The 11,839-nt window shown below is 46.5% G+C and overlaps 1 protein-coding gene across 5 annotated transcripts in view; it reads right to left on the minus strand.

Annotated features, from left to right (window-relative positions):
- klc1b (kinesin light chain 1b) overlaps positions 1-11,763 on the minus strand; it is a 67,435-nt gene extending 55,672 nt beyond the window's left edge. For 4 of the 5 annotated variants that reach the window (XM_063191729.1, XM_063191727.1, XM_063191733.1 and 1 more), the window contains exons 1-2: positions 11,488-11,763; positions 11,169-11,218 (exon numbers count right to left, since the gene is read on the minus strand). The gene's annotated coding sequence lies outside the window, so the exon portion shown is untranslated. Of the gene's footprint in view, positions 1-11,168; positions 11,219-11,353; positions 11,445-11,487 lie in introns of those variants that run through there. The other variant, XM_063191728.1, reaches the window with a different exon arrangement.
- Between the last annotated feature and the right edge of the window lie 76 nt (positions 11,764-11,839).

Genomic DNA, 11,839 nt, shown 5'->3' on the forward strand with positions numbered 1-11,839 from the left:
CCAAATACCTTGAAATACCTTCTATAAATGCACAACATAGCCCTTCCAATCCTGACAGTAACATTACCCTGATAATGAATAGCCACCAATCCAATTTGACTACCAAATGTTCTGTGGGAAACACGGAGCTGTCTTTTAATCCTACCAGCCCCATCTGAGGAAGGACTTGAAGAATATGATTATGCAGGTACAGCATCCCAGCAGGTTGCAGACTGATAAAGGGAGCTTCATCTACCCCCAGCAAAGCAACATAATAGAATTGAACAGCACTCAAGTGAACTGACGGTACAAAGTTACCTGAGTAGGATGAATGAATTACAAGACTGGGATAATCTACAAAGCGGAGTTTAATTATGTCTTGGGGCTTTCAATCTCGGTAGCGGCAAATAGAATTGGACAGGATTTAACTGAACTGACTGTGATAGAATGATTGCACCTAATGAATATCAGGACTGGGTTAATCAGCAATGCAGCGACCTAAGGCAAGGACGAGAGGGAAAGTGTGGTGGTGTGTTATGCCAATGCCAACACGTTATAGTAGTAGAGGGGGGGTTATAATCCAGACTCCTGTAGGGGATTAGCTGGCAAGTCTCAGAGGAGGGGAGTGAGGAGGGCTGGGATTAAAGCACCGTTTGAAGAGGTGACAGGCTGAACTGGTGGTGGGGGGAGGTGGTGTGTATGTACGGGTATGTGTGTGTGTGTGTTAGGTGTGTGTGTGTCTGTCTGTCTGTGTGTGTGCACGCGAACACGTGCGAAGTGGGCGGAAACCCTACGTCTAGCTCATAAGAAATGAAAAAGGAAGAGGAAAGAAAGTCTCTGCCACCAACCCCTTTGATCAGCTCTTCTCAAGTCCTTTCTGCCCCGTCCCAATTAAGCTCTTCTGACATTCAGAACGAGCCAGTTCAAGAATCACACATTTTGGAAAATGACAGTCTAACAGATCAAACAATAGCGGAACAGAGTATCAGAGGGGAGGCGTATGCTAAGCCACTGGCTGCCAGGGCCCTCAGCAACAGATACTGTAAGGAACGAGGGGCCAATACAAAGCATCTCACTGCTCAATGCCAGCATTCTAACTCCTTACACTAACGCAGAGCCTCTGACCCTATGGTCATGGGTGTGCACAGATAGGGACAAGGCCCACCTGTCCCTTTGCACTACTGGACAAAAAATGCCTCTTTTGAATATTCTTTATTTTCAACCCAGTTTTTTTGTTTTTTTGTGGTCCATGTTGACATGATAATCTACAAATGCTTCACGACCAAAAGCATGTGACCCAATGTGTCCCAATATCATAGCCTCTACAGCCTAGTAATGCAGTCGGAAGTTTGACATGCCCTGCCCGCCCCAACCCCCCATGTCATAGCAATGTTGTTATGATATACTTGACCTTTTTTTTTTACTGTGGTCATCTCTGTATTGCACCCTGGGCCCTCAGCAACAGCCACAGTAAGAAACAAGGGGCCAATACCAAGTGGAGCGATACCCGCTACACTCCATGCCTGCACTTTTTATCTCCATAGCAGGCAGGGAGATGTTTGACAGGCATGTATAATTGGCTACAGCTGCCATCTCTGCATTGTAAATAAACGAGCACCATACTGACCACTCAACTCAAATGGCAGATGATAAGGACAAACTGTGAGCTTGGGGGGTGTGAAGAGACAACCTCAAATAATGAAAGCTGACAAAGACAGCCCAGCGCACATCATGAAGCTAATATTGTTAAAAACGCACGGTCCATGAATATTCAGGATGTTGACTTGTGCTTCATCTAATAACTATGGAAATGCAGCTTCATGAGACAAGGATGTGATAAAAAAAGTCCACAGTAGGCAGCCACTTAAATACAGCATGACTCAAGCGGCACTGTAAAATCCATAGCCAATTTGAAATAATGAAGTTAAAAGGCTGCTTGTAAAACACACGCCGTTTTCGGAACAAAACATGTAACCAGCTACCAGACACAGATTGCAACAAAGCACATAAGTACCAATTCATCACTAACCCAGTTCTCTCAAAGAGCACACATCGGGGGGACACACAACAGAAGACAAGCTGTCCAACAGGACAACTAAATTAGCACCACCACCACCAGAAACGGGGGAACAGAGGGAGGGGAGTCAGGGGCGCTGGTGCATGGTGGATCACATCACACAGACAGAAAGCTAATCAGACAGCGCATGAGAAATGTGATTAAAATAAACCCAGTCAGCCAGGCTGGGGCTGTTTCTCTACCCAGAGAAAGAAGGGCTATCCCTGGGGCGGTGGATAGCCACACGTTCCAGGGGAACAAAGACCACAGGGGGAACAGATATTCCACGCAATGAAAACACAACAAAGCACTTATTCCAGGCAATGACTAAACAAAACAACCACACAAAACACAAAGCAACACAAAACAGAGTGACGACAACGACGTACATCCTCGCACATCAACATGTCTTGCCTGCAGAAAAGTCTCTACCGGTCGGGCGTTATTCTGATATGACAAACCACCAAAACCACCCTCTCTCTGTACTGAAAGGCTTTGAGTTACAGCCTACATTATAAAAAAATGTGTGAAATTGAAGTTGTGGGGCAAAAAGTAACCTGCCTCAAATAAGAGGGCTAAACATTTCTCAAGTCTGAATCAAATAAATCAGTCTGAATTTACTCCTGACACTTTTTTCCCTCTCAAACTGTCCAAAGTGCGCTCCTAAAAAAAGAATAATTATCCATCATGACCTCGGACTACTGATTGTATATGGAGATTACTAATAATGCGTAATGAAAGTATACATACCCAAGCCATGTTGTGCTGTGCTGGGATATGCAGCAAGAGCTGCAAGCTTGCAGTAAAGAGGCTTCCGTGCGCGCGTCAGTGCAAGTGTGAGCCAGAGGAGAGGAGAGGCTGAGAGCAGGAGCAGGAGGAAGAGGAGGAGGAGGAGGAGGAGGAGGAGAGCGTTTTGCCTACCTCAGCCTCTGAAGCCTCCACTCCTCATAGCCAGCCACTGGAGCGCAGTGCACGCAGGAAACAAACAATGACTCCACCACCAGACACAGAAAAAAAACGAAGAACGACAGAGAGAGAGAGAGAGGGGATGAAGGGAGGGAGGGAGGGAGGCGGAGAGGAAAAAAAAATGTAGCGTCACCCTCCGATGCTACAGTTACCCTAGCAACACCATCCACCCTCACTCACTGCAGTGTGAGCGTGCTAGTCCACTGTCTCCAAGTACTGTGAAAACACGGAGGGTTGAGAGAGTGTAAACACACAGAGAAAAGCAAAGTGCCAGAGATGCCAATGAGTGTGCGAGTCAGTGTGTGAGTGAGGGGTGCGGATGCGCTGTCGCTTGTGTCCCTGTGTGTGTGTGTGCGCGCATGTGTATGTGTGTGTGTGTGTCTGCGCGTGTGTGACCTTCCCTTAGTGCTTTCACCAGCAGAGCAGAGAGCTGTGAAGTCATCAGGGATCGACCCCGCCCTCTCAGCTTTGGGTAAGGAGGGGTAGAGGAAGGTGAAGAAAGACAGAGAGAGGGAGAGAGCTGTGAGAGGGAAGGAGAGAGCTGAGAGAGAGAGAGAGAGAGCTGAGAGAGAGAGAGCGAGAGAGAGAGAGAGCGCGAGCGAGCGAGCGAGAGTGAGAGAGAGCGAGAGAGAGAGAGAGCGAGAGAGAGAGAGAGAGAGAGAGAGAGAGAGAGAGAGAGAGAGAGGGGCAGACGAGAGAAAGGGAAGGGGGATGGGGAGAGAGGAGACAGGCTGCATGGGAGTATAAGAGGGGTCGGCAGCACAGTTTAGACAACACAAGAGGCTCAGCCCTGCAATGGGACCGAGACAAAAGAGGGCCAGGGGGACAGACAATTGCACCACAGAGGTGTCACTCTCACACCGTCAGTCACTCCCCCCTCCTCTCACACACCTAGAGTGCGTTTTAATTTGCGACCTTGCCTCCTCCACTTGCCTCCTCCACTTGCTTCTCGTCATGATGACATCACTGACAACAGCATTATATTTCAATATCTTGCAAAAGCTCTATTGTAAAGTCTTTTCCCCATTTGCAATTGGGATGGTGAATGAAAAACAGTCCCTCAAAAGTTGTTTTGGCGAGGCTGACAGCTGGGAAACTTAATCGTTTTCTCCACGGGGGAGGGGCAAGGAGGCGGGACAAGGAGACAAGCACAAGTGGAGGAGGCAAGGTCACATATTGGGATGCACACCGACACACACCAGGCAGACATCATGGAGGGCCCGCCGCCACCCACAGGGCATCCACAAGCCCCCTGCTTCATCCCTCAGCCTCACCAGTGGTTCGGCAAATTAGACAAGGTTTGTGAGGCCATATGTTGAGCTTTGCTATGCTACGCTACACAGGCTGCCAGCATCCAAACCCATCATCATTACCGTACGCTTTGCTTCAGACGCATGTCCAGAAACCATAAAGTAGGTGGGAAGACCCAGGGAAAAAACAGGTGAGCATCCCAGCTTGAAACATAGACACATGTACTTTTTTTTCATTTTAAAAAGGTGCACTCACTGTGTAGCATTGTAGCCAGAGTATGTTCTGTGGTATGTGTTACCCATGGCCAATTAGATCTTTTCATGAATACTGTAACTTATTTACTCAGTAAGAAACTAGTACATTAACAGTACAGTACGGTAAGTTTTGCAGCTAAAATGACCATTTTCGAGGAATTCAAAATGGAAAACAGGGAGAAGATGAAAAGAGCAATTTTATGTCATAATGAGTAATGAGAGTTATAATGAATACTTTGTAGTAGTTACACTATTACTACTATTTAATACTTTAGTAAGTATTTGTGAAAAAGCTAACATTTGTGAATGGGGAGCATGAATTCTGGAAATAATTTATAACAAATATTACATAGTGCACCTTTAACAGTCAGTCCAACATATAGACAGTTTTTATGGCATGGGCCTAATAGACAACTGGGGCAACATATCAAACCCCCTGCCCCATACCCCCTCCCCCAACATATCCAACCCCCTCCCTGAGACTGCCCATGAGCTGAAGCTGCCTGGAGATGGGTAGGTAGTAAAGAGGTAGGTGACCTTCATGGTGTGATGTGGTTAGGCAAGTAGGACCTCTGTGTGTGTGTGTGTGTGTGTGTGTGTGTGTGTGTGTGTGTGTGTGTGTGTGTGTGTGTGTGTGTGACAGAGAGAGAATCGGGGGATGGAGATATCGGTGTGTGTGTGTGTGTGTGTGTGTGTGTGTGTGTGTGTGTGTGTGTGTGTGTGTGTGTGTGTGTGTGTGTGTGTGTGTGTGTGTGTGTGTGTGTGTGTGTGTGTGTGTGTGTGTGTGTGTGTGTGTGTGTGTGTGTGTGTGTGCGTTGGGGGGCTATAAGTGGGGCTCAGTGTGATGACAAAAATGAAATGAATCTCCTGCTAGGTGGCACCCAGACATTCCAGAAAATGAACAGTGATGACCGGAATGGATGCTACGGAATGCCAGTGAACGTTCCATCATCATCCTGGATAAATGCATTTCATTCACTGCCAATGGAATGACGGATATATATTTGGTCAGCATGTTGCCAAGAACACACTGTCCTAGCAATAGCATTATGCAAGTAAAAAAAAAGAAGAACAGGGAGATGGACTCCCAATGGATGCCAAAGCTGCAAAATGATGCAACACTGTGGATTTTGGCTATTCTTTCCAGCAGGCGAGAGAGAGAGAGCGAGAGCGAGAGCGAGAGCGAGAGCGAGAGAGCGAGAGCGAGAGCGAGAGAGCGAGAGAGAGCGAGAGAGAGAGAGAGAGAGAAAGAAAGAAAGAAAGAAAGAAAGAAAGAAAGAAAGAAAGAAAGATGGTATGAGGTGAAGGGTGGCAGGCAGTCTGTACTGGAGAGGAGAGGCTGGCTGAGGGCGTTTTTTAGGGGAAGAGAGCACAGCAAGTGAAGGTGATGGGGGAAGTGGTGATGGTAAAGGGTTGGTGTCTGGGGGGGGGTGTGACATTTTGTAAGTACAGCACGACCCCGGAAACCAGACAGATCTACAGCTAGCGGGAGGGCAGAGCAAAGTCACTTTAACTCCCTCTGTCTGGTCTGTCTGGCAGGAGGACTCTGTGGTAAGCAAAGTGTGTGTGTGTGTGTGTGTGTGTGTGTGTGTGTGTGTGTGTGTGTGTGTGTGTGTGTGTGTGTGTGTGTGTGTGTGTGTGTGTGTGTGTGTGTGTGTGTGTGTGTGTGTGTGTTAAGACTGTCCATGCCATCACTATTGTAGTGGTGAAAATAAAAAGGTAAACAAAAACACAGAGCATACACGGAAAAGCTTAAAAAACGCATCTAAATAAACCTCTGCAATCACAACAACATCTAACATAACAATGCTTTGTGACCTCGGCCTGTTAATTAATTTGGCCATCCCCTCATTATTCCACTTTCCATTTTGGTACACCACCCACGAATCCAACAACTTCACTGATGCAGCCGGGTTATTTATTACATTACATTTACATTACATTAAACACAATACTAGAAAGTGCCTCTCCTTCTTGGAAGGAGTGGATAACTGCTCGCTGCTCCCATCTCCCCTCCTCCTCCTCCTCCTCCTCTCCTCGTCCTATCCTCTTTGGCACGTCCCAGCACCCAACCCAATGCCCCCAAGCGATTTGCTGCATCAACAGAGAGGGAGGTGAGGTGAGGTGCAGCTAGGCCCAGCCCAGCAGCCAAGTCCAGCCCAGACAAGCCCATCCTAGCCTGACTGGCTGATGTCTCTCTCTCTCTCTTTCTCTCTCCTCAGCCCTTTCTGTTGTCCCTCTACTATTCTGCGGTCTGGAGCAGCACTGGAGCATCCACAAGGCCCAGCTGCAGCAGCTGCCTTGCAGCATCAGTCATAGGCACACACACACACACACACACACACACACACACACACACACACACACACACACACACACACACACACACACACACACACACACACACACACACACACACACACACACACACACACACACACACACACACACACACACACACACACACACACACACACACACACACACACACACACACACACACACACACAATCTCAAGAACTGGCACACAATTCTGGAAAGTCTATACAGCTCAAAGGCTGGCCAGGAGCTAAACCCATTGGCTAGAGTATAATACTGTACACCACAGACACTGCAGCACATACAGAGTGATATTGTGAGGACTTCTTGAGGGCAACATGTTAAAAGCTGCTCTTAAAGTTCAGCTGCCAGGTTTTGCTAAACCAACATTGGAGCATAACTGATGCAAGAGCTTCTCCCCAAAATATATTCTGTCGCAGCACCAGTAGGCTCAACTAAATAATTCAACATTACAGTGTCTCTCTGTGGCATTCTGTGAATACTGTATTTCCAACTAAAATCTGTCTGCTGTCAAGAGTTCCAAGTGAAGAGTTATGGAAGGGGTGAGGCACGGGCCTGTGGCGGTGTCATACAGTGTACCTTCTGTTAAGGACTTAAGAGCAGCACTTCTCACACAGCTGCAGAGGGGCTGGGCCAAGTTGTTGACATAGTGATCACACACACACACACACACACACACACACCTCTTGTCGTGCCCCCCTCTCGGGCATTTCCTGCCTGCCTGTCTGCCTTTGCCCTCGTGCCAGGAACATCACAGCCACATTGCTCTTCCTCAGGACACACACACACACACACACACACACACACACACACACACACACACACACACACACACACACACACACACACACACACACACACACACACACACACACACACACACACACACACACACACACGTATGTGTGCAAGTATACAGACATTAACATTCTAATTCAATTCTCTACAGATTCCTGCTGCTTCCATGATTAGGGACATGAAAAGAGCATGATGGGAGAACAATGTAATGAGCAGCCTACAGTAGACACACAGGCATCAACTACACCCTGAGTGCTGCAAGCACACACATGCATGAGAGCACACACAATGCATGAGAACACGCACGCACGCACGCACGCACGCACGCACGCACGCACGCACGCACGCACGCACGCACGCACGCACGCACGCACTGTGGTGGCAGGCTAGTGAGGCCAACAGCTGAGGATGGGTGTGGTGGGGAACGCGAGTGTGTGACACAGGGACACAGGGTGGCCACTCCATCACAGAGGCCAGACAGCTGCTTCCTCACGGAGGCAGGGAGGGCCACTCACTCAGGGATGAGCAGAGAGAGAGAGAGAGAGAGAGAGAGAGAGAGAGAGAGAGAGAGAGAGAGAGAGAGACAGAGACAGAGACAGAGACAGAGACAGAGACAGAGACAGAGAGAGAGACAGAGAGAGAGAGAGAGAGTCTGGGGGTTGATGTGGGCTGCTGTATTCTCTCCTTTGTACTGGCTGTGCAGCAGCTCCAAACAAGCTCTTTTTCCAACAACCTACCACAGCAGCTCTACAAATCAAACGCCAAACAACAGACACAGCCAGCCACGGCAGAGGAAGTTGAAAGAGGTGCTTCAAAACCCAGCGTTAACCCTGAGGTGGAGAACACCCATTTCCACACGAGGAGCAAAGCAGCCTTTTGAAACACTGAAGTGATCAACACTTGTACAAAACGTAGATAAAAGCATTCTCGTCCTTTACACACGCGACAGGTCGGCAGCTCGCTAACATTCATCTGGCTTCGGCTGCTTGTTTTGCCTATTACGTAAAGCCCAACAGATGTGACTGGACAACGACCAGGAATAGTCACGGGAGGAGCATTTCCGGTGGAGCCATCCAGCAATTTGCTGTGGCCGCCTGCGCATCAAGAGTGTGTTACTGACTGTGACCTGGGAGTCGGATACAGAAGGCCGCTTTAATTAACCTGCGCAGTTTATAGACTGGCCCAGTGAGGTGGGCTATTCTTGGCTTTGAAATAGAGCAGAATGAAGCAACAGAGGGTTACTACAGTCGACAGCCAGCGAGTCCATCAGGTTATTGCAAGACAATGGCTTTATGCAGACATCCAAACCTTCAGCACCAGACACAAAGGAACAACCTGGCGACAAGGCATGAATAACCCGGAATAGAATAGAATAGAATAGAATAGAATAGAATAGAATAGAATAGAATAGAATAGAAAACAATTTGTGCTATTTAGGGGGGGGGGCAGCCAGGCAGACTGAAAGTGATGAAGCTCATAGTTTCACGGATGGATGCAACATTTTGCTCGGGCTAGGCAGCTGCCATAAAACCAATTTGACATCACATGATAAGCATTACAGGCTATTTGGGAGAGCTAATGTACCTCGGAAAACAATGGGAAGGCTCATCAATGCACATAACAGCTGTGGGTTATGATCTGAGATCTAAACTTTTTTTTGTATGGATCAGGTCACTTACAAAGTTGCAAGCTTTTAGGTTAGCCAGTTTGTTTATCCATCATGTGGATTGTAATAGCAAAACCAGACCTAACTAACCACAACAGACCATGCAGCTATTGACCTTTACAGTTGAACAAACAAGCTTTGCTGTCATTCACAACATCCAACATTCAACATTCAGCACAACCAACTACATGCCAAAATCACAAATTAAGTTTAAGGAAATATTGCAAATCAATAATCAACGCAACCTTAGTTTAACAGCTCATCTATAAGCAACAGTCTAATATGCAGCATAACCTAATCAGTGTCAATCCTCAAAGGCACCAGTCACCCTGTGAGAGACAGCAGAGACATCAGACTTTAGAATGAATGAAATATCTAATCAGCTTCTGATAGCCACCCATTGACGAGACGGGCAACAGAAGAAGGTAGTAACTTAGTAGCTGTAGACAGAGAGAGGTTTAGGAGTTTAATGACTTATTACGGGTCACTGACCCTTGGATTTGAAGTAATCCAATTTAGCCAATAGTCAGACTTAGCTCTGTTAAATAATGCAGTGGGGGGGTGGCTCGTCCAGCTGACTTTAAATTGAATCCATTCACGTGTGGTAATTTACAAACATGATTGAGTACAAATTATCCATTTCTGTGCAGAGGCCTTCCATCTAGGCCTAATTTCTGAGCATTTCCTGATACTCGGATGATGACATGAGTAGTGGTGTCTTCACAACCACTAAGGGGTTCAAAAACACTCAAAGCACCATTGAGAATCTGTGCATGGTAGCCCATCTCAATGCCTCAAACTCGTATCTTCACGGACATTCATCCTGTGTGCCGTCCTTTGGAATAACACCAGTAAGAATACGAGGGAGGCCCAGGGTGCAGAAATGTTCTCAGGATTGCAAACAATTTGGCTATTAATGATTATCCATACTCTCCTAATTTGGCATATGAACAACGTCAAAGCAATGCATTTACATGTGATAGTGGTTGACTACCACATTAGGCTTGAATTTGTTCAGCCCCACTGTGCAGTTCCTATAAGCATGTGGCTTCTAGAATGTTTGGTCCCAGCTAGATATTTATCAGTTAGGCTATAGTCATAATGGCCTTGGTCATAGTTGCAGTGTTAACATAATAGCAGACTCGTACTAAAGGTAAATATGAAAAATAAAAATGCTTTGGAATCAGATTCCTCCACATCTGTTCTGCAGTACAGAATGGCTGTTGTTCAATTGTTTCCGTTTTGAGAGATGTGCTGCTGAAGGCCTAATATAATTCTGCATTGTTGTGCGAGAACAAGAAAACCTTCTGAAAAGGTACATTCTGAAGGTGCCCATTTGCACGCGATCAGATGAGACACATTGAACATTGGTGTGAAATAAACAGTGTGGCTGACAACTTGCTGTCATTTAGCAGAGACACATTCTACTGACTGAAACGGCTCAATGGGTGTGCGAAAACAAAGCCATAACGTTTTTAGCATTTAATGACCATGTTACAGGTGACAGTTATGTTGTAACCTACGAAAAGATCAGTTTGAGAAACACCATGACATTGCTGACGTTCATGGAACGGAGGATATTGTGTACATCAGCCTTGTTTGACAGGTTGGGCTGGTCTATGACAGAAAGGCCTGCCTGGCTGGCTGCCACCCATGCATGATTTCGGAAAGGATTCGGGATGTTACATCATACACGTAGTATATTACACAAATGTTTCGAAATATACAAAGAACGTAAGAAAGTGGGGAGACCAGAAACATCCAAGGCCTCAAATTTCGCTATAACAAGAGAGATAGCAACACGGCTAACATTTGCCAGCTAGCCAGGGCAGGTAAAGTAATAAGCATGACATCATACCTCTCTCCGTATCTTCCCCCGACGCGGGCTATGTCGCTCGTTCTTAGCTTCTGTTTGCAGCGTTGAAAGAAACACAGAAATTCATAAATGCGTAAATATCACATAGCTATCTGGTCACTAGAATGCAGAAGGTAGCTTGGTTATTCGCAACGCTGTTGTTGGCACGAAACTGACTGCTCACGCACAATGTGAAAGTCTCGATGCAGTAGCCTACAGTCAGCTCAGCAGCTGCTGGTGGTTAACTAACCAAACAGACGTACAGTCTGTTATATATTTATGACGTTGTAATAACACATATGACACAATGCAGTGTACTTACATAAGGGAAATAGCAAGCTTTGCACTCGAAAATGTAAGAATATCTCCAGCTCCGCGAGGAGCCCAGTTGCTTTTCATAAACGACTCAGCCCCTTTAAATCCAACATGTCCACCAAAGAAAACTAGTAAGTCATTGGACCACTTCTACTTCTGACGTCTTGTCCAGGGTGTGGTCTTTTATTTCATGTTGTAACAAAAATCTAATTTAAGATACTTTGATTAAAAACACGTATATGTAAAATTACTGTTGAAACGAATGTATCATAAATCAGCTGAAAAATAGAAACCTCAGCGAAAGTAACGTGACGATGCGCCACTGCATTTGGTGGCAGTAGTGAGGCAAATCACTTCAC

This window comes from Engraulis encrasicolus, chromosome 24 (assembly GCF_034702125.1).
Source record: "Engraulis encrasicolus isolate BLACKSEA-1 chromosome 24, IST_EnEncr_1.0, whole genome shotgun sequence".
Taxonomy (NCBI): Eukaryota; Metazoa; Chordata; class Actinopteri; order Clupeiformes; family Engraulidae; genus Engraulis; species Engraulis encrasicolus.